At 45.7% G+C, this 21,891-nt stretch overlaps 1 protein-coding gene and 1 long non-coding RNA gene across 2 annotated transcripts in view; both read left to right on the top strand.

Annotated features, from left to right (window-relative positions):
* The window catches only part of LOC147574522 (CMRF35-like molecule 5), a 56,730-nt gene that overhangs the window by 19,803 nt on the left and 15,036 nt on the right, over positions 1-21,891 (top strand). The gene's annotated exons all lie outside the window — the stretch shown is intronic.
* Positions 16,938-21,252, top strand: LOC147574523 (uncharacterized). The gene is made up of 2 exons (XR_015244294.1): positions 16,938-17,317; positions 19,101-21,252. It is a non-coding gene; the product is annotated as an uncharacterized LOC147574523 (long non-coding RNA).

Here is a 21,891-nt window from a genome sequence, read left to right as displayed (position 1 = left end):
AGAGAGAGACTGATGCGGGGCTCAAAGTCACAAAACTGGGAGATCACGACCTGAGTTGAAATCAAGAGTCGAATGCTTAACAGACTGAGCCACCCAGGCATCCCACATTTATTAGAATTCTTTATTCTTTATTAGAATTTATTAGAATTCTTAATTTCTAGTGAAAACTAAGTAGTAAGCAACTGTAACTTGGTTACACAAGAATCCTTTAGATGGGCAAATTTATGAATATATTTTATAATTTTTAGAAACAAGTGATTTTTTTCATCTTTTCATAAAACATGAAATCTATTTACTAACAGGCTGAAATACATCTTTAATTTTGCTATAATAAGACAAAAGTGGATAAACTGATGTTCTTTATTTTACCATATTTACGGCTATATAATTTAACTTGTTTTTAACAATTATGCTCAGACTGCACCTAAGCTTCATGAGGCATATGGCAAAACACCGATTATTCTAAGGTTTCTTTTTCTCCTGATCAAGTTTGCAATAGCCATACCACAACCTCACTTGACTTTTAGTAAATACAAGCAGAATAGAAGTTTTATATTTAAAACTAAGAAATCTACAGACATATCTATTTTAAGTAAATCAACCTTAAATTAGCTTTACTACCAAATATGTTCCCAGATCATGTGAATTTGAAACACGTTTGGGCGAGTTTTTACCTTTCTGAGTTTTAGAATGCCCAATCCTTACGAGTGCTTGCCTTCAAACTAACTAAATAGAGTTCTTCTGCAAATTAATTTTAACAGTACCGCCCAGAGGTAGAGAAAATATCTCACATTTACAACACACATGGACACACACACACACACACTACATAGACAAGATGCAAACAAAATCTTAATTTTGTTTCTACTAATCCTTGTGGAGAAGACATGACAGGCCCAATTTTTAAATACTTCCCTCTATTTTTTTGTTTTGTTTTAGTGAAAAACTTTCCCCTAAAGTTCACGTGTCAAAAAATGGCCCTTAGATCTTAGTGAAAATGGGGGTAGAGAATTTATATCACAAAAGCACAGAGCAAGGGTCTCACTTTTCTCCGGGGAGGCTCCTTGGAGCCTCTCTGCCTGTCATCAGAGGGGCTGGAGTCTGGGCACATGAGTCCTGCCAACGGTTTGTATTTTAAAAGGGCCACTTTCCCTCTTTATTTTTTCTTGTTCTTCATTCTCAGGAGATTGTGGGCTGTGTTTACATTTCAAAGACATGGTAAGATTTATACTTTCATGGGAGATAGGAAGAATATAAAAATTTGGGGGACACCTGGGTGGCTCAGTCAGCTGAGTGTCCAACTTCAGCTCAGGTCATGATCTCCTGGTTTGTGAGTTCGAGCCCGGCATGGGGCTGTCTGCCGTCAGACTATCAGTGCAGAGCCTGCTTCCGATCCTCTGTCCCCATCTCTCTGCCTGTCCTCTGCACGCACTTTCCCAAAAATAAATATTTTAAAAAGAATATAAATTTTTTTCTAGAATTTCAGGGTAATTGCTGTTTAAAATTTACCTTTAAAAAAAAATAACATTGGGGCGCCTGGGTGGCTCAGTCGGTTAAGCGTCCGACTTCAGCCAGGTCACGATCTCGCGGTCCGTGAGTTCGAGCCCCGCGTTGGGCTCTGTGCTGACCGCTCAGAGCCTGGAGCCTGTTTCAGATTCTGTGTCTTCCTCTCTCTCTGACCCTCCCCCATTCATGCTCTGTCTCTGTCTCAAAAATAAATAAACGTTAAAAAAATTAAAAAAAATAACAGAAAATTTTCCCTCCAACATCTTGATATTTTATAATATTCACAAGCATTCTGAAAGGAACAGGCAAGGTTTGGAGATAGATGGAGCTAAGTAGGCTTTTATTTGTCCCTGGAGTTGTAGTTCTGGTTTTGTAGAGATTTGCAAAATAAGAACCATTGTTCCTAATTCCTCAAGACCTGGATTACAGCCTGAATATCAAGCAACTGCCCCTTCTTTTTAACTAAATTTGCTTCTCTATATGAGGGAGAATTTTAGCTAAAATGGAAACCAATAGTTCTATGCCTTTGTTAAGTCCGTCAAAAGCATTTTAACAAAAGCCTTTTATTCTAGATACAAAATGTAAGTGGGGCTTCTATAAGCCCCTCAATATTGGCCTTCAACTGACCATTTGTAGGAGGGCTTAGGAGAAATTTGGTCATTTGTTTCCTCTGTGAAGGGAAGGTTATAAATATAGTCAAATAACTTTGTAAATCCTCTCTAAGTTATGTGGGAGCTTCTGAGAGTAGAGGTAAGGGGCTTTATAATTTAAAAGCTCTGCTGCTGTCCAGGGGATATGAATTTTTTGTGGCATGTCTAGGATACACCTGCAAACATATTGTATAAGAATTCCTTAGTCTGAGGGCACCTGGGTGGCTCAGTTGGTTAAGCGTCCGACTTCGGCTCAGGTCATGATCTCACAGTTCGTGGGTTTGAGCCCCGCGTCAGGCTCTGTGGTGAGCTCGGAGCCTGGGGTCTGCTTCTGATTCTGTGTCTCCCTCTCTCTCTCTGACCCTCCCCTGCTCACGCTGTCTCTCTCTGCCTCTCAAAAATAAATAAATGTAAAAAAAAAAAAATTCCTTAGTCTGACAGAGTCTTGTTACAGAGCCCTGGAAGGTGGGAGCAAAGCGAATCTTATTACCAGTCTCGGGTGCTTTTGTTAAATTCACGTTCTGGCTTTTAGCATTTATAGGAGCATCCTGGATACGTTGGACCTAGAGATCAGGCCAGAGTGATCTCTATAAATCCAGTAGGGAAAGGGAGGTTACGACAGGCACATGAGGCCAGAGTTTAAGAAAATGAAACGAAACCAATGAACAACAACAACAACAACAACAACAACAAAAAGAGACAAACCAGAAAATCACAAAGACTCTTAACTACAAAGAACAATTGGATGGTTCCCAGAGGGGAGGTGGGTGCGGGACTGGGCGAAATACGTGAAGGGCATTTAGAGTCCACTTATGAGCACTGAATAATGTACAGAATTAAAAAAAAATAACTGTAGTGACAGCAAACAATTCAATGAACTTAAAACAAGCAAAGGAAGAAACAAAGGGAATTTACACTGTATGTGGACATTTATTTTGTCTTAAAGTAGAACTTCTTCCGTCTTGTCAAGGGAGTCCTTAAAGCTAGCCATGATAATAATAGGACAATTGAAAGTTCTTTATAAATTATATATTTTTTTTCAAAATAGAGCGCATCCTAAAGGAACCTCCATCATCCGGCCATTAATGTGTAGTATCTATTACTAGCAACTCAAATCAGTAAGACTTTTTGCGACTTAACTCAGGTCACAAGAGGTGACCAAAGAAGGCAGAGGTGATGCAGTCTCCATGATCCAAAAGTTTACTCCTGACGTTGAACTAAGAAAGCCAAGGCCTTCAGTGCACAGGAGGTAAGATGGGATAGTGGAAATGGTGTCTCCAGTCTCCCACAAAAACGTGAGATGCCTCCGGTCACAGACCCACTAATGAGTGACATCACATCGGTGCTTCTGGATTGGGGCTTTCCAACATTGACAAGCAATGTGGGTTGGGACATAAAGGTTCTCATGGGCTGAAACCTCTCATGACATTGACCCCTGAGGACTGGCACAGCCTGATACAGAGAAAGAGATTCAGACACCCAGCCTATTTGACTGGTCACCAGGTGTACTCCAGTAAGTGCTCCCTCTGGATGGTGAAGACCAAAGAGAAGGGTGCCTGGGTATCTCAGTTGGCTAAGCGTCTGACTCTCAGTTTCGGCTCAGGTCACGATCTTGTGGTTTTATGAATTCAAGCCCTGCATCGGGCTCTGCACTATCAGTGTGGAGCCTGCTTGGGATTCTCTCTCTCTCTCTCTCTCTCTCTCTCTCTTTCTCTCTCCTTCTCTCCTGCTCATGCTATCTGTCAAAACTAAGTAAATGAACTTAAAAAAATTTTTTTAATGTTTTATTTATTTTTGAGAGAGAGACAAAGTACGAGTGGGGGAGGGGCAGAGAGAGAGAGAGAGAGAGAGATAGAGAGAATCCTAAGTAGGCTCTAGGCTCTGAGCTGTCAGCACAGAGCCCAACGCGGGGCTTGAACTTGTGAAGTGCGAGATCATGACCTGAGCTGAAGTCGGATGCTCAACCGACTGAGCCAACCAGGCAACCACCCCCCAAAAAATGTTTTTTAAAGACCAAAGAGAAAATTCTCACGGGCCATAAAGCCAAACTCTTAGGGCATAGAACAAAGCAAAAGGGAAAATCTAAGAGCTTTATCTAAGCCTTGGGCCTCCTGGAGCCACAATAACACCTAAGAGGGATGTGTCATGGGGTTGGGGACTGTGTGTTGTTTACAGTGTACCTGCTCGCATGGAGGTTTCTTGAGGCTGGTGGGTGACCTAGTGTCAGTCTACCCCATTCCACGACCAGCTCATCCTATCATGGGAATCCTCTTCAGGTGACAAGAGCTCAAACAGCTTTTAAGTGCTCGACTTGTGTCCACCAGTTTTGCAGCTCTGGCTTCCAAGATGTCCCTTAGCAACAGATGACAAACATCAGAAATCATATAGACAGAGGAAAACAAAGAGCATTTCTGGGATGAAATGGATCAGTAATGAAAGGACACTCAGCCAAATTGAACTGGTTGAACCACAAAGCCACTAAGCCCAAGGAACTATGTCCATGAATATTTTCTCCTGTTCATCTGAATGGAGACAGAAAAAAGACTTTTCACTCTCGTTTTCTCAGCCTCTATAGATGGCGATTCCAGGAGGCTGACATGATGAGAAATCTTACCTTCTGCCAGCTCTCTGTCAGATGTCCCAGGGACGTCTCAGCTGTGGCAGGGTCTGGGGTGAGCGGTGTCCAGCTAGTCCTGCCGACTACGCCAGCTGTCCAGGAGCAAGAATATCCCATCCCGTTCTTGGGGAGGAAGTGTTCCTGGCCCCTTCAAGGTTCTTCTGGTTGGACCAAGAATCGAATTGACATGAAACAGATTAACAGGAGAAAATCCAGCTGAATAGTATTTGTGTGGGGAACCCACACAGACAGGGCAATCGGGCATAATGGGGTGTAAGTGTCATCCTGAATTAAGGAGAAGGGGCAGGAGTCTGGGACTTCAAAGGGAAAGAAAGGATTTCATGGGAAAATGAAAACCAGTTAGTGTTTGCTACACAAATGCTTGCCCTGTTATGTAGTTGGGGTACTCAGATAAGATTTATTCCTGGTAATAACTCTTATTCTGCAAAGACTCTCAATTGAGGTTCTTCTATATAGTAAAGGGAGGGGCAGAGTTTTTCTGCAGACAGCCGGGTCTTGACTGTCATTACCTGCGAACAATCTTCATGCTCAAAGTGGCCCATCTTGGGGCGGCCTGCCTTCAGCCTGTGTAGCTCTGTTTGTGTTCACGTGTGAGGGCAGGGCTGAGCCTTCTCCTGGGACTGGGGCCCCAGTGAGCCCTGAATTTATGCGGGGGTGGTGAGCGGGAACATTGGCCTCTCCTCAAACTTTTCCCTCCCTCCCTTCCTTTCTCAAGGTCGACTGAGGTGTAATTAAGATAAAATAAACCACATACGCTTAAAGTGAAGAGTTTCAAACGTTTTTCTTGCTGTTTTTGCTACTTCTCAAATCTTACATACGGTACAACTTTGTGGTGCTGTTCGGTTCTATGTGTTTAACACACGGATCATTTCACGGAACCACCACCACAGACATGCAAAGCAATGCTATCACCTCGCGGGACAGGTCTTTCACTCTGACTTCCGTTTCTTTAATGGCAGGCAGTCCAGCTGGTGAGGTTAGGACTTCAAGTGGTGATGTGGCTTCTGTAGACTGTGGTTCCTGCGTGCGCTGGTTCAGCTTTCTGGAGCCTTGCAGGTGCTTTCTGGAGCCTTGCAGGCGCTCCCAGATGCCCCATGTGCGCCATCTAGTGGCCAGTCTGTGACTGGCGATGGCCTTCACCAAGTCTCAAACTCCAGTATTCTCCCCAGGGTCTGATCAGGAGCCCACACTGGGGCGCGATCCTGGGAGATCAAACGTCCCTTTCTTCAGCTGTTTTCTCTTCTCCATCCCCCCCCACCATTCCCTCCCAGCTTTCAGAACCGCCACCTCCTCCTTTCCTGGTCCTTTGGCTAGGAAACTTAGAGAGCTGAGGTTTTTCTCTCTCCAGTCTGCTGTGTACTTCCTGTGATTGGGTTTGCATCCAGGGCCAAGCAGTAGAAGAACAAAGAGAGAGAAGATGCACTGGTATTCCTCTCTCTCTCCCCCCTCTTGGGGCCCAAGCTCTTCTGGGCAGCAAAGACCTTCCCCCTTCAGAGTTCCAGCTGTCGGCCCCCAGCGGCTGCAGGTGGAATTGCAGCTTCTGTCCTGAGGCTTGCTTGCTGGGGACATCGTGGGAGGGAAAGAAAACACGAACACCAAGAAAACTCTGGCAATTTGACCCCCTCTTCCCTTAGGGTTTCCTTTTTCTGCTCATCCTGGGCTCTTAGGGTCCCTGCTGAGCATGCACTTTCAGGATGTGGGCTGCAAGGTTCCCGCTCAGGCAGGAGGATATAGTGGGAAATATAATCAGAAAACTCACTGCTGGATTGGTCCTATACTTGGTCTGGTTTCCTTCCCCAATTCCTGTTACGGTTCATTCTGCAGAATACTCAGATAGTGGCTCTACATATTCTGTCTGGGCTTTTACTGTAGTCTAGGGAGAGGTCTGTGGAGTGTGTTGACGTCATCTTCCCTGAGCTGGAAGCCTTCAGCATAGATGTTCAAGAGCAAAAAGCTGGAAATGAGCTCAGCCACCATCCCTACATGACTAGGTAATTATGTTACAATCACAATGGAACATTAAAGCAACTATTTAAGGATTACATAAGTACAGATGTAATGGCTTGGAAATATTTCCGCAGCAAAATTTAAAAGCTTTTTATTGGAGTATAAAATCCACAGAGAGAGTGCACACAACAGAAGTGCAAAGATCAATACACTTGCACAAATAAAACACACCCATGCAACCAGTACCCCAATCCAGAAACAAACAGTCCCATCCCCCAGGATGCTCTTTAACTGCATACAATATTTGGGGAAACTAAGGCAGCTAGAGATCTTCATTCTGGATTTAGAAGATCCCTCAGCCTCTCATGTGAAAGCATAGCCTGTATATCAAGAAGGGTTGGAAGGCTCAAAGACCTTGGCACAATACCACACACCTGTTTCACATGCTGTTTTGCACCCACATACTAAGAACCCCAATCAGCTACGTTTTGGCTCAATCTCACTTACAATCAGATAACAAACAATGATCAGACATTTGAGGCAGGTGTGTAATATGAAAGGGAAGGACCAAACTAGACCAGACCAAACCAAAACATGACCACAAATGAGAGTTTTGAACACATCCACAAGCAGGGAATAAAATTTCTAAACTAAATATTTCATGCAAAGATTGGAAGATAAAGTAAATACACAAAAGCAAACCAAACACTCCCAAGAAGTAGAATCAAACTCACAAACACGGAAAACATAAAAGAAAAACAGGAGACAAAAGAATTGATTCAGAGAGGAGAGGGAAAGGGAGCAGGGGACAGTCAGAGGAGGGGACACCTGTGGGAACATCACGTAGGAATCATTAGCATAAGCAGCTTGGGGCTGGGATGTGGCCCACAGCCCACACCCAGGGGAAATACACCCAAGAGTGATGGAGGAAATGTCTAGGACACAATAGGGCTGAAAGGAAAGTATAATCTCCCCATAGTACCTCTGCCTCAGAAGGACTCAGGACCTCAGGGGGACCCTGAGAGAGAGTGGCAGCAGGTCAGGATCTGGGCTGGACCAGGACCAAGGGAGGGGGAGGGTGGTCTGGGGTGCACTGAGGTGGGCTGCCCGGAAGGAGGTTCAGGATGGGGCTGTATGGCCAGCGAGGCTGGGTGTGAGCCCTGTGCACTGATTCTTCCCCACATGCAAACCCAACGTGTGCCCATCCCTCCCTTGGACCCGGCCCTGAGGTTCTGGTGTCCCTTCCCTGCTGCACTGGGTCACCTGGTTTGCTGGCAGCTGGCTCCCCAGGTCCTCATGCACAATTGCAATAGCACCCTGGACAGTGGGATGCTTTGCTTCCGCAAATCACGGAAGACACATGATGACGTCAGCCACATGCTCCCAAAGAAGGCACTGATTTTCTTCTAATTAATAAAATTAGGAAGTCAGTGAAGAAAAAATAAATTAACGGAAGTAGATGAGAGAAACTAAAAAAGAATGATTTACAATAGAAGGCAGTTTGACTTCGAGCTCAGCTCAAGTCCCCGGAGGGCGGCTGCAATCAGCTGAGTATCAGGAGACAAGCCAGGCGGGCAGGACATGTGGCTGCTCCCGGCTCTGTTCCTCCCCGCCCTCCAAAATGAGTGCATGGGCAGGGGCTTCTGGACAGACTACCTGTAGGACCTGGGTGAAACTCAGACTAGGTCCGTCCCGAGGGAAATGCCAGGGTCTTTCATTCATCAGGACACTGTTTCAGTCAAAAAAGAATTTTTTTTTAAGTTATGTTACCTGGCAGGTACTAAGTTATGTGTCGGGGAAAGAAAACAAAAATAAATTGCACAAGCAGTGTCTGTTTTCAGGCATTGTTTGTCACCCCCAGCAGATAGATCGGTAAATAGATGGTAGATGGACAAGTGGGTGGACGGACAGATGGATGGATGGATGGTTGGATGGATGAATAGATAGTTGATGGATAAATGCACACATGCACACATATATACACACATACATAAATGCATGAATTCCTGAGGGATTTTTTAAGGAGCTTAACCCCCAGCTGAGACCCACTCAGTTCAGCTGGGGTTCAGGTATCAGCATCATTTTCAAGCCTGCACAAATGGTCTTGATTTGAAGCTTGAGCCAGGATCCTCTCTTCTCAAGAGCTCAGACAACAGGGAGGAAGGCAGGCAGCAAAACCAGGGTGTGACAGGCTCTCTGCTGAGTTGCTCACCACCCCCTCTCCCCCGCCCCGCCCCCATCAGGCTGCCTGAGTCTTTGCTCTGGATGAGCCACAGACCTGACCTTCATCCAGTGTTGGAAGCTCAGTAACTGAGTCAGGGACAAAGTGCTCTGGTGGCTCGGGGGTGACCGAGTTGGCTGTAGAACCGGAGAATCCCCCAGAAAACACAATGTTGGAGCCGAGCCTTGAGGGACAGATATCAGGGTTTGATTCCACCAAGGAGAGAAGAAAGCACATTCTGGTAGAGGGAAGAGCTTGTACAAAGGTATGAAGACACAGAAGAACAAGGTGTATAGGTAAAAAAAAAAAAAAAAAAAGAAAGAAAGAAAATAACAACAACAACAAAAACAAGCAATCACCTGTGCGAGTGAGTGTGTGTGTGTGTGTGTGTGTGTGTGTGTGTGTGTGTTTAGTTCTGTGCCATGTGTTAATTCAGAGGCTGAGGGTTTGTAGGTGTGTGGGAGTTAGAATGTCAGGAGCTGGGATGGGGAGGGGACCATGCTGTCTCACCAGCTCTGGGATTCAGAAACACACCTGTGGCTGCTGCGTGAGCTCTGTGCTGCTAGGAAGAGGTTCTGCTTGAGGGCAGGTAGGGGACGGTGGTCAGTAGGATGGAGTGAGCAGAGGGCCCCTGTATTGGGCATTAGAAGACCCAAGGAGAACTTCATGAGAGAGGTGACAACAAAAGCTTCTGCGGGATTTGAAGGGACAGGGGGGATGTGGAGATTAGACAGAGGGCAGGGGCTCCTGGCTGGTCTTCAGGGAAGGGCCAAAAGCCCCAGCAGCATGGGGGTCAGCTCTGGGCTCAAGGAAGGACGAGCTGCATGTTGGGTTTCTGTTTTCTAGGCCACTTCTCCACCTGCCTGGAAAGAATGGTGAGAGGCACACTGGGGGGCACACTGACTGCACACTATACATATGATCCGGGATGGGAATCCTACAGGAAGTGGTGGTGTCGCGGGAATGACTGGAGTTCCTGCAAAATCCTTGTTAAACCCACTGGGTCAGAGCAACTGGTGAAGAAGGGCTGAGCGTCCGTCCAGGATAATCACAGCCAACGCACATTCACCATGACCTTGGAGAATCTCCAGTGGGACGACTCAGACATCTACTAGTGTGGGATTGAGCGATTTGGCACTGACCTGGGGTTGGAATTTGCTGTGATTTTTGACACAGATAGGCACTACCGCTTCTGTGTTCTGGGCCCCTGGGACCCACCCCCAGAGGAGACAGCACTGTTTCTCTGCCTTCCCTGATGGATGGAGAGGAGTCTGGAAACTTGCCTGAGACTACACATATACATGTGCTTGTTTGAGCGTGTGTGTGCACATATGAGTGTTTTACAGAATGGCACGTGCAAGCGTGGATGGGGGGCACCAAGATTCTGGAAAGGACTGGAAGAAAGAGTGAGCACCCACAGCTCCACATGTCTCCATCTGCTCTCCCCAGAGGGAGCAAAGAAGGATAGACTCGGCCAGGACAGGCTTGTTCAGGGAAGGCAACTCCTCTTTTCCCGGTCGCCTCCACCGTCAGCACATCCCAACCTGAGTGGGGTCTGTTGGGCGTGGAGAGAGAGTGGGGTGCTAGAAAGCCAAGATTCTCCGTCTCTTAGATGCTCTCATGGCTCCTGGCTTCTCCTCCAGGATGGGATCAAGCTTGTCTGGGCACGTGTTTCTCTGCATAGCTCATTGTCTGAGTCTATTGCCCACAGAGATCAAGGTGATGGTCCCAGTTTCAGCCCATAGGCCAAAGGGACCTCCTTCCATGGGACCAAGACCCCAATTCCTTCCAATGCCTTCCTGGACCTCTGGTACCTTGTGTCCTGCTCTTTCTGGAATTTGGGGCCAGGACTTCATAGCAGCTGTTCCCACCCCCTGTTCCATATCGAGTATCAGAGGGAAGGAGCCCAGCACAGTCGGGGTGCTGTGAGGATTCCTGAGGTCCAGAATGGTCTCCATTGTCAAAGTGCTGCTTAAATCTATCAAATACTTTTGTCCATATCTACGAGATGATCATATGATTTTCTCCTTTAGTCTGTCAATGTGGCATATTATACTTACTGATTTCCTCACGTTTAAACAATTTTGCATTCTTGGGATAAACCCAACTTGGTCATGATGTGTTCCTGGCTTATATATCCCTGGATTCAGCTTGCTGACTTTTTTTGTTGCAGACTTTGGTATTTATGTTCATGAGTGATTTTTGCCTATATTTCTTTTTTGCACTGTCCTTGTTAAGTTTTGCCATGAAGAGTATGCTAGTCTCATAAATGGATTTGGTATTTCATCCTCTTTTTCTATGTTCTGGAATTTTAAAAAAATTATTTATTTTTGAGAGAGTGCAAGCGGGAAAAGGGCAGAGAGAGGGGGACGGAGGATCTGAAGTGGGCTCTGCATTGACAGACTGACAGGCTGACAGAAGTGAGCCTGATGTGGGGCTCAAACTCACGGACCGCGAGATCATGACCTGAGCTGAAGTCGGACGCTCAACCAACTGAGCCACCCAGGTGTCCATATGGTCTGGAATTTTTCACGTAAGATAGGCATTCTTTCTTCCTTAAATGTTTAAGGGATAGCTCCATTGAAGCTGTATGGGTCTGGAGGCTTCTTTAGGAAAGGTATGTTTTTGTTGTGGTGGTTGGTTTTAAGTAAGCTCTACACCCAACATAGGGCTTGAATTTACATACCAGAGACCAAGGGTCACATGCTGTACCCACTGAGCTGGAGGGTGCTCCCTGTGAGTGGTCTTTAATAACAATGGATTTGATTCATTTAAATAGTTGTAAGGTGATTCAGATTTTCTATTGCTTTTTGTACCTATTTTAGTATATCACATTATTTTTGCTAGAAATTTGTTTATTCCATCTAAATTTTCAAACTTATTGCCATAAACTTGTTTAGATTTCCTTTATTATCCTATTCCTTATTATCTTACCTTGTTTTTAATATGCACAGGATATTGTGTGAAATACCTGTTTTCATTCCTGGTGTCAATTATTCAGACCTCTCCTTTTATCACTAATATCTTGCTAAGGGTTTTGTTTCTTTAAGAAAACAACTGTTGGCTTTTTGGTCTCTATTTTATATTTCCTTTCTATTTCATTAATATTTTTCTTTTCTTCATTATTTCCTTCCTTCTACTTTCGTCTGCAAGTGACCATGCAATGTCACTATGGCCCAGGGTGGGAGACCTACGTGAAGTCCTGGTGTCCAGATGCTGATTTGAGTAGCTGCACCATCTTTGTTCAGACTGCTGGATCAGAGCTGAAGAAGCACCTTGTGTCCATCAATCAGAGAAAGGGCACATTCTCCATGGCCATAAGGGGGGAGTAAAACAACTTGTGAGAAAAATGAGCTGTTGTTTTTCTGAGTTGCTCCCAGGCATCTTACAGAATGGCAACCCTGTTCACACCCAAAATCTGGAAATTTAGATCAGGACCCAAACTTAGAATTCCTCCATAAGTTCCTGTTTTACTTTTCCTGGGGAATCCTTTAAATTAACCACTTGGAGTTGATTCTGTGGGAAATCAGTGACCTCTTCCTCAATCCCCTTGTAAGTCACAGGGGCCATCACCCCACTGTCAGTCCCCTGCTCTCTGTGGTCGGGATGTGGGACTGCCTTTCCCCAGGCTCACTGAATGCCTCTCCCTTGGATCTGTAAACAATGCATTTTGTGACTCTGCTTCCATTGTGTGGGTGTATTGAAACTGGGCCTTTCATTAAAATGTCCTGGGTGATTCGTGTCCCCAAAGTGGGAGTGTGGCTGTTGAGGGAGCTACCTACCTGCCCACCCATGTGGGTGGCTGTGACTCCTCATCCAGCTTGTCGTGATCTGCATATTGTTTTGTTTTTTTAAGAGAAAGAGGCAAGAAAGACAGAGAGAGAAGAAGAAGAAGAAGAAGAAGAAGAAGAAGAAGAAGAAGAAGAAGAAGGAGGAGGAAGAGGAGGAAGAGGAGGAGGGGAGGGGAAGAAGAAGGAGGAGAAAGAGAAGAAGAAGAAGAAGAAGAAGAAGAAGAAGAAGAAGAAGAAGAAGAAGAAAGAGGGGGAGAAGGAGGAGGAGGAGGAGAAGGAGAAGAAGGAGAAGAAAGAGAAGGAGAAGAAGGAAAAGAAGAAGAAGAAGGAGGAGGAGGAGGAGAAAGAGGAGGAGGAAGAAGAGGGCAGAGGGACAAAGAGAGAGAATCTTAAGGAGGCTCCATGCCCAGCATGGAGTCTGACTCAGGGCTCAATCCCACAACCCTGGGATCATGACTATGGGTCAAAGTTAACGTGGCCATTGACCCAGAGGAGAACTCTTCCTTTGTGCACCATGTGGCATCTCCTCAGCAGGAGGGAGCTAGTGAAACACTGGGCAGATACGCCAACTTTTATATTTATTTGTGAATATTTAGGAAGAGAAATGTTTTTAAAGTACAAAAATGAAGAATAAAAAAAAAGTGTGTTCTGACTTCTACCCTAGTCCCCTACCCAAAGGTAAAGACTATAGGCAGTGCATGTGTGTGGTTTGGAGAAATCCTATGCATCTAAAACATATTTATCAGCATATATTCTTTCCCTCCCTCATAGAAAAATTGCACATCTTGTTCTACACCTTGTCTTCTTCACTGGGTGTATTTTAAAAATCATTCCATACTAGTATGTGTAGATTTTTGTTTGTAATGGCTTCACAGTATTCCATGATATCTACATATCATGACTTGTTGAATTTTTTTTCTCTCATGATGGACATTTCAGTTGTTTGGGTTTTTGCAACTACATGCAATTGTACAATGAAACTCCTTGCATATGTGGATTGATACACATTTATGGATATACCTACAGAGTACATTCCTATGAAAATATAGCTCTGCCACAGGTCTGTGCATTTTTCCAAATTTGATGGATATAACCAAAGAAGTTGTAAATATTTCTACCCTTGTCTGAATTTGTTAATAAATGGCCAGCCCCCATCCCCAACATTGGGTGTTGTCAATTTTTTATCTTTACACTCTGATTGGCAGATATGGCATATTGATTACACATGACCTGGGCCCCCAGGCAGTGGAGAATGATGTGGGGGGTGGGGGTGAATGAGACAGGGGAGAAGGAGTGGTTCTAGGCAGCCAAGCAGACAGCCACTGGGTAAGTGATGCTGGGTGAGCTGAGAACCAACAGGACCCTGCCTTCAGCACGAGTGGAAGGTTCCAGGCCACCATCTGCTCTAGCTTGCAGACCCTCCCAGCCACCTCCCTCCCCACACTAGACTTAGGCAAACACCAACTTTAATTCAAAAGGGGAATAACACTTTCAAAAGCTGATAGGTGAAAAACAATAAAACAAACATTTTTTTGCACAAAGCAAATAAAAAGTAGACTTCATGAGAGGAAATGTCCCAAGAAGCATAGGAAAATCAGTACCTATAAGTAGCTGTATTTAGTCTAAAGGAAATGATAGACAACAGGATGAATCTAGAACATAAAGAGAGTGGAGTGCAAGATAGGGTGATGGAAAGTGAGAGAGCAGATCTCAGGAAAGATAAGGAGCAGAAGAGAAAGAGACAATGGGGTGCTTGGGTGGTTCAATTGGTTAGGCATCCAGCTCTTGATTTTGCCTCAGGTCACAATCTTGCGGTTTGTGGGATCGAGTCCCACATCAGGCTCTGTGCCAGGCAGGCTTGGGATTCTCTCTCTCCCTCTCAATCAGAGTAAATAAACATTAAAAAAATGAAAAGGAGCAGAAAAGAAAGACAATATTGCCCAAAAGAAAGAATGAAACAACCACAAAACCCAATGATAAACGTGCCTGAAAATGCACAGACGTGGTACCTTGTAGACATTTCCTGAAGTGACATTTACGTGAACATAGTATAACATGTGGAGAGGCAGACATTGGTACAGGAGACAGAGAGGTGATGCCACAAATGTACATTGACTATTCCCTTGGAGGAGAAAAGAGAAGCCAAAAGTAAACATAATTGAATTGAATTAAAAACTATGTGGAAACAAAGAGATCTTTCAGGCTGTCATTGAAAGCCCAACCGGGGACCCAGGAAAGGAACTGATACAGATGATCCACACCCAGAATGGTATGAAGTTACCAAACCTTGTGGATAAACAGAATCATCTGGGGTGCCTGGGTGGCTCAGTCGGTTGAGCGTCCGACTTCGGCTCAGGTCATGATCTCACAGTTCGTGGGTTCAAGCCCCACGTCCGGCTCTGTGCTGACAGCTCAGAGCCCGGAGCCTGCTTCCGATTCTGTGTCTCCCTCTCTCTCTGCCCCTCCCCCACTCACACTCTGTCTCTCTCTCCTTCAAAAATAAACATTAAAAAAAATAAAAAATAATAAAATAAAATAAACAGAATCATCTGGGCTGGTATCAGAAACGATGATCACATCAGAAGGTCGTACCAGAAGGATCACATGGTGTGTGACAGAAATACTCTTGCTTCATAACAACACTGCATCCCAACACACAGTGAAGGAGAATCTATATGTTCTGAGCAAATGACAGAATATTCCGGAATGCTCTGACAACTGTCTCGTGAATGCAAGACCTTATGAAATACAGCACCCATAGGCCCTTTCAAAATAGAAAATATACATCATGATCAAAGTCTGCCAACAAAGGGTGAAGTTAAATAGTGAAAAAAGAGAAGCTGTGGTCAGCAATGAATGTTTTACCCTAAGCATAAAACCCCTAAGCAATGGTGGGAACGATTACAGAAGAGAGTATAAGTGTCATAGATGCAAAGAACACCATTCTGAGAAAATCAGCACTGGGAAGAGGACGGTGGGCCATGTGTGAGGTGCAGAAGTCTTCATCTTTTAGGGCACAGAGTCCAGAGATAGTTTTAATGTGTTGTTCAAAATCAGATGGTATTGTGGGGGCTGGGAGTCCAGGCAAGTGCGGAGGGCATCCAAGTGAGAGGCATCTCGGCATGGGTGTCAGGGTCTAAGCCGGCTGAGGAAGCCCTCCCCACCGAGGGTCAGCCCAGGCTGGGGTGGCAGAACCCAAAAGGGGTGAGAAGAGCATCTCCATGGGTGGTGGCTGGGTGTAGGACATCAATTCCACATGGGGTGAAGCTGGGGCAGAGTGGTGGGGGTGGGGGCGGACATGGGTGTGGAGACGGGGTCAGACAACATGCTAGGCTCAGCTTTTCATCTCAGCACTCTCTGATCTGTGGAATGCAGGTAAGGACCCCCAAAATCTCCTCCACTGTTATTCTAGACACTTGGAAAGACTTCTCAATGGGTGGGTCCTTGGCATTACCCCTGATTAGGGCTTTGACATATGAATTTGGGGGAGGACACAGACACGCAGTCCATGGCAGGTGACTTACAGATTCCAAACCAGACTAACAATTCCAAACCAGAATCTGTTCTTCCTGCAAGCCCAGCTTTGCCCATTTTGGTTCATTGCATTCCCAAACCCCCAGGTGCTCAGCCTTGAACTTAGGAGTGGCCCCTGATTCCTCTCTTGCTCATATCTAATCTGTTAAGATATCCTGCTGCTCTGTGGTACCTGGATGGCTCAGTTGGTTGGGCATCTGACTTTGGCTCAGGTCATGATCTCATGTTGCCTGATTTCGAGCCCCGCGTTGCTCTGTGTGCTGACAGCTGGAAGCCCGGAGCCTGCTTCGGGTCTGTGTCTCCTTCTCTGTCTGCCCCTCCCCTGCTCTCACCCTGTCCCTCTCTCTCTCTCTCTCTCTCTCTCAAAACATAAATAAACATCAAAAAAGTTTTAAGCTATCCTGCTGCTCTTTCTTCAAAATATCAATGTCCAGAATCTAACCATGCCTCCACCTGCCCACTGTTCTGCCCACTGTTCTTAACTGAGTGCCTGTCACCATCGATGCACTGAACATTTGCAGACTAAGCAGCCTTCCAGTTCTCTGACCTCCATATGCTTCTCAGCAGCTTCACATGCCTCCATGCAATTTCTCAAACATGCCAGCCACAAGACATTTGCTATTCCTAGATAGGAGGACAGGGTGGGAAAATCTAGATGGAAGTCAGCTGGGACCACCCTACTGTGTGACAGGAGGGTGTGTCGGCTGCTGCGGGTGCAGTCATAGTAAGGGCATGATCTTCACAGGAACAGAAAGCAGAACGGTGCATTCAAATGTTTCTGAGGATGAACTTTAGCAAGTAATCGACTGGCCACATGATGCTCTGAGCCTCTCGCTTCCCCCATTTTCTGACCAGCCCTGAGAACAGAACCAAGAGGCTGAAGAAGGAAGCAGAGAAGTGCCAAGAATTGCAGAAGAGGGGGGACAGGGTGAGCGGCCCCTGGGTGAGGGGTTCCAGCTGCAGCAGGAGAGACACCAGAGGGACGGGGCCATATGGCTGCCATCGGCTCTGCTGCTGCTCTCTGTCCCAGGTGAGCGGGGCTGGGCAGGTCTGGGTGACAATGGTGTGGAGCAAGGCTGGTGATGGGGAAGGGAAGAGATGAGGACACAAACAAAGAGAGGAGGGGGTGAGCTTGGAAAAACCTCACCCAGCCGAAGAAGAGGAGGAGTTGATGGTAAGATGCTTCCCACAGGTGAGCACGTACCGAGCCCTAAAGAAATCGGCTACTTTAGTCCTGATGACCACATTCTGAAAATCAGGAATATTGTTTTATGTCCAGTAAAGGGGAGGGGAGCAGAGAAATAATACTAATTGGGCTAATCACTGCATTACATGGTTTTCCACATAATCTAACCCAATTCTTACCGCAATCCTATGAAACGAGACACGCAAAGATGCATATATTTTACTCCAGACCAGTTCATAAAAGTCAGCCAAGATTCAGAGAAATATTTCTATATCCAAGTCATTGCTCTACTTATAAGACTTATTTCCAAGCTCATCAATTTTTTCATGATACAATGATCACTTATGACATAAGCCTCCTTGTATATAACCGTCTATGTATCCCAGGTGCTAACACATCCCCCCACCCCCACACCCGGAGAAGGCTCTGTTGGGTTTGAATGCTTGTCAGCGGCTCCCTCCCTGAAGTTTGCAGCGAGGCGCACAGTCTGTTATAAGCACGTGTCAACATCTTCACTCAACTCCTTGTGTGTGGAGCAGCCCTCTCATCTCCACCAAGCCCAAGCTTTCCCTGGGCTAGTGATGCCAGTTTCCAGAAAACACTCCAAACTCCGGAGCACTGAGTTTGCAGGCAGGGCCACCACACTCAGAACCTGAACCCTGGTGTGGCTCCCACAAGGGCAGGGCCATTTGTGACACCTCAAGGAGAGCTGGGACTGGCCCAGGACTTGGCTGAAGGAGAAATTCAACCAAGGAGGCACATCCAGACCTTACTAATAAAACACAGATGGGGCGGTATAGGAAACACAATGACGGGCAAGAAAGAAGCTTATGATGCACTTTATTCTATTTCAAAATTATTTCAAGCATTCTCGTTTCTTTGCCTTTCCAGATAAATTTTCAAGTAAGTTTGCGTGTATCTACCAAAACAATCTTCCTGGTATTTTGATCGGAATCGTATTAAACTTATAGATCAATACTGGGAACATTGACATCTTTACTATGTTGAGTCTTCCAGTCCATAAACATGGTACCTCTTGCAATTTAGTTAAATATTCCTTGGCTTCTATCACCAGTGTTTTGTAAATTTAAGTATCTGGATGTTGCATGTGTTGTGTTAGATTTATACCTGGGTATTTTGTCTTCTTTTTGAGCACTCGTGAACAACACGGTGCTTTTCGTTTCATTTTCTACATGCTCATTGCTAGCATTGCTAGTTTACAAGTAAGATAGTGTGTGTGTAGGTGTGTATATGTGTGTGTTTATGTGTATGTGTTTATGTATGTATGTATATGTGTTAGTGTATGTGTGTATGTGTGAGTGTATGTATGTGTGTATGTGTGTGCATGCATGTGTGTGTCTCTGCATGTGTCAGTGCCCATGTGTATGCATGTGTCTCCGTGTGCATGTGTGTAAGTGTATGTGTGTATGTGTGTGTGTGTGTATGCATGTATATGTGTGTATGTGCGTGTGTATCGATCTTTATTCCTGTGACTTGTTAAATTAATTTACCAGTTCTAGCAGTTTGGTAAAATTTTTTTGATAGATTCCTTAGGATTTTCTACACAATCATGTTGCCTGTACAAAGGCACAGTTTTATTTTTTCCTTCCTAATCTGTGTGCTTTAGTGGTGTCCTGGAACCCTTGGAGCCCCTGGAAGGTCTTAAACACTCTGATGACCCTGTGGAGCATGTAGCATCATGGACCCACTGTTTTCCGGCATTTCTGCTTTTAAAAGAGAAGCCAGGAGTGAAATGGCTCATGTGTACATATAGGCAACAACCTCCACTTAAATAAATATTGTGATCCAAGCAAAACTTATTTGTAAGTTCATGCAAGTCTCAGATGCGGTCTGTGACCAGTGAGTAAAGCAGAGAAAGTGCAGAGCATTGTTGTGTCTGCCTAGTACTTACACTGGGGCCACATGGTGCCCCCAGCAGGCTTGGGAACTGACCTGTCCAGTGCACAGATGGACTCGCAGGATTGCTGTGTGGACTTCCTTGGGGCAGGTCCAAGTCTGCTCCCTGGCATTATGACTGGGGGTCTGGGGCCTCAGCCCTTCTGGGCTCCTCATTCTTTAATGTGATGTGAAGGCACTATGTTAAGAGTCTTCCAAAAGCAATTGGGACTCCTGGGGGGCTCAGTTGGTTAAGCATCCGACTTTGGCTCAGGTCATGATCTCATGGTTTGTGAGTTCAAGCCCCGTGTCAGGCTCTGTGCTGACAGCTTAGAGCCTGGAGCCTGCTTCAGATTCTGTGTCTCCCTCTCTCTCTCTGCTCCTCCCCTCCCCTGCTCATGGTGTCTCTCTGTCCCTCAAAAATAATAAATAAACATTAAAAAAAAAAGATTCTTCCAGGTGGCAGCTCTAAACTGGGACTGTAAATTTCTTGACACTCCTGTTATTGAGAGTTGGGGGTGTGTCCCCTCCCCTTGAGTCTGGGTGGGCTGGGGCTGTGAGGTCAGTAGCCTAGAGCAGATTCCCAACTTTTCCCTATAAGTATCTTCCTAAGGAGCCTGTTTAGACATTCTTTTACTAGAATCCCCACCATGGGTATGAAATTTTAATACCAAAGATATATGCCTATATATGCCTATGTTCTATATATCGATCAATCGATCCATCTGTCAATTGATCATCTATGTTTTGTATATTAAAGAGTAGCATTTTTTCCCTTCCAAGAACCAATATTTGTCACAATGCATGGATAGAGTATGGTGACAGTGACCTTGTGTGACTTCTGAGGCCAGGCCCAAAGGAACCCTGTAACTCTGTCCTCCGTCTCTTGAAACACTTGCTCTGGAGACTCTCCTTCTCAGAACCCAGCTCCACATGGAGAGGCCTCCTGTAGGATCTCAGGTCAAATATCGAGATTGAACTCAGTCTTGGCGCATGTTCCAGACACGCAGAAAAGAAGCTTCCAGATGACAGCAGCACCCAGCCATTTAGATCCCTCCCCCACCACCGCCATTATGTCTTCCCAGCTGAGGCCCAGACTTTTTAGAGCAGAGACAGGCCATCCCTGCTGCACTCCGTCCGAATTCTTGACCACAGAATCTATGACATGACAGAAATATCGCTGTTTTGTGCCCCACGGGAGATCTAAGCAGAGAGAACTTAATGTCCCAGCCCCAGACAGGATGGTTCAAGGAACATGCTGCCTCTGCCGGATGCACAGAGGGCTGGGGGGAGGCCCCTGGGAGACTCAGCCCTGCGGCGGAAACCTGGGGCCGGACTCCTCATGCGGTAACGTGCACGGGCTGCTGGGCCTGGAGGTCTTGCCCTTTTCAGAGGCGCGAACCAGAACCATGTGGGCTGGAGCTGTCAGCACTGGTGGGAGGTGTTCCCCACAAGAAGCCACCCACCTCTGCAGAACGCCCGCTGCCCACCCACACCCTCTCTGCAGTGCCCCGACCACATTCAAAGGAAGCTTCTACTAGAAAATGAACCAGCACCTTTCCTAACTGATGGACTCAAGGAGAGGGACACAGTGCCAACAAAATGCAGCTGGAGAACTTGCTTTGTGAGCGCCAGGGCCCCAGGACACAGAGGAAGAGTCCAGCTGGCCAGTTCAGCTCAGTCTCGGAGAAATTATGGACAACATGACCTCTCTAAAGAAGGAGCTCAGAAAAGAGATAGAGGTCCCCAAAATCGTTCAAAATAAAATATCTGAGCACTAGGTATTGTATGGAAACCAATTTGACAATAAATTTCATATTAAAAAAATAAAAAGTTAATAAAAAACCGACCTTGCATTTGTGGGATTAAAAATAAAATAAAATGGGGCGCCTGGGTGGCGCAGTCGGTTAAGCGTCCGACTTCAGCCAGGTCACGATCTCGCGGTCCGTGAGTTCGAGCCCCGCGTCGGGCTCTCTGGGCTGATGGCTCGGAGCCTGGAGCCTGTTTCAGATTCTGTGTCTCCCTCTCTCTCTGCCCCTCCCCCGTTCATGCTCTGTCTCTCTCTGTCCCAAAAATAAAATAAAACGTTGAAAAAAAAATTTATAAAAAAAATAAATAAATAAAATAAAATAAAACAAAATAAAATAAAATAAAATAAGGACACAAAAAAAGAGCAGACAGAGCCCAGGAAGAATGTAAGTGGAAGAGAAAAAAAAAAAACAAAAAACCCAAAACCCAAATCATTATTGAGAGGAAACATGTGTAACTTTGAAAATTAAAAAAGAAAAAGGCTTGTGTTATTAGTTTTTGATGACTGAGTAGAGGAAGTTAAAAAGGAAGGGCTGGGCATCCTGGGCTGTGTTGCTCAGCTGGGCGTGGGGGTGAGAGTGTTCATGGGGGCGGGACATAAAGGCCAAAGGTCAGGCCAAATCCAGGAGTGGGTGATGGTGGGTCTGAGCTGTCTGGGGGATGGACAGTGTCATGGGTGAGGAGGGGACAGATCCGTTCCATCTCGATGGAAG

This window comes from Puma concolor, chromosome E1 (genome assembly GCF_028749965.1).
Source record: "Puma concolor isolate L17-30 chromosome E1, mPumCon1.1.hap2, whole genome shotgun sequence".
Classification (NCBI taxonomy): domain Eukaryota; kingdom Metazoa; phylum Chordata; class Mammalia; order Carnivora; family Felidae; genus Puma; species Puma concolor.
This window is presented reverse-complemented; position numbering and strand designations above follow the sequence as displayed.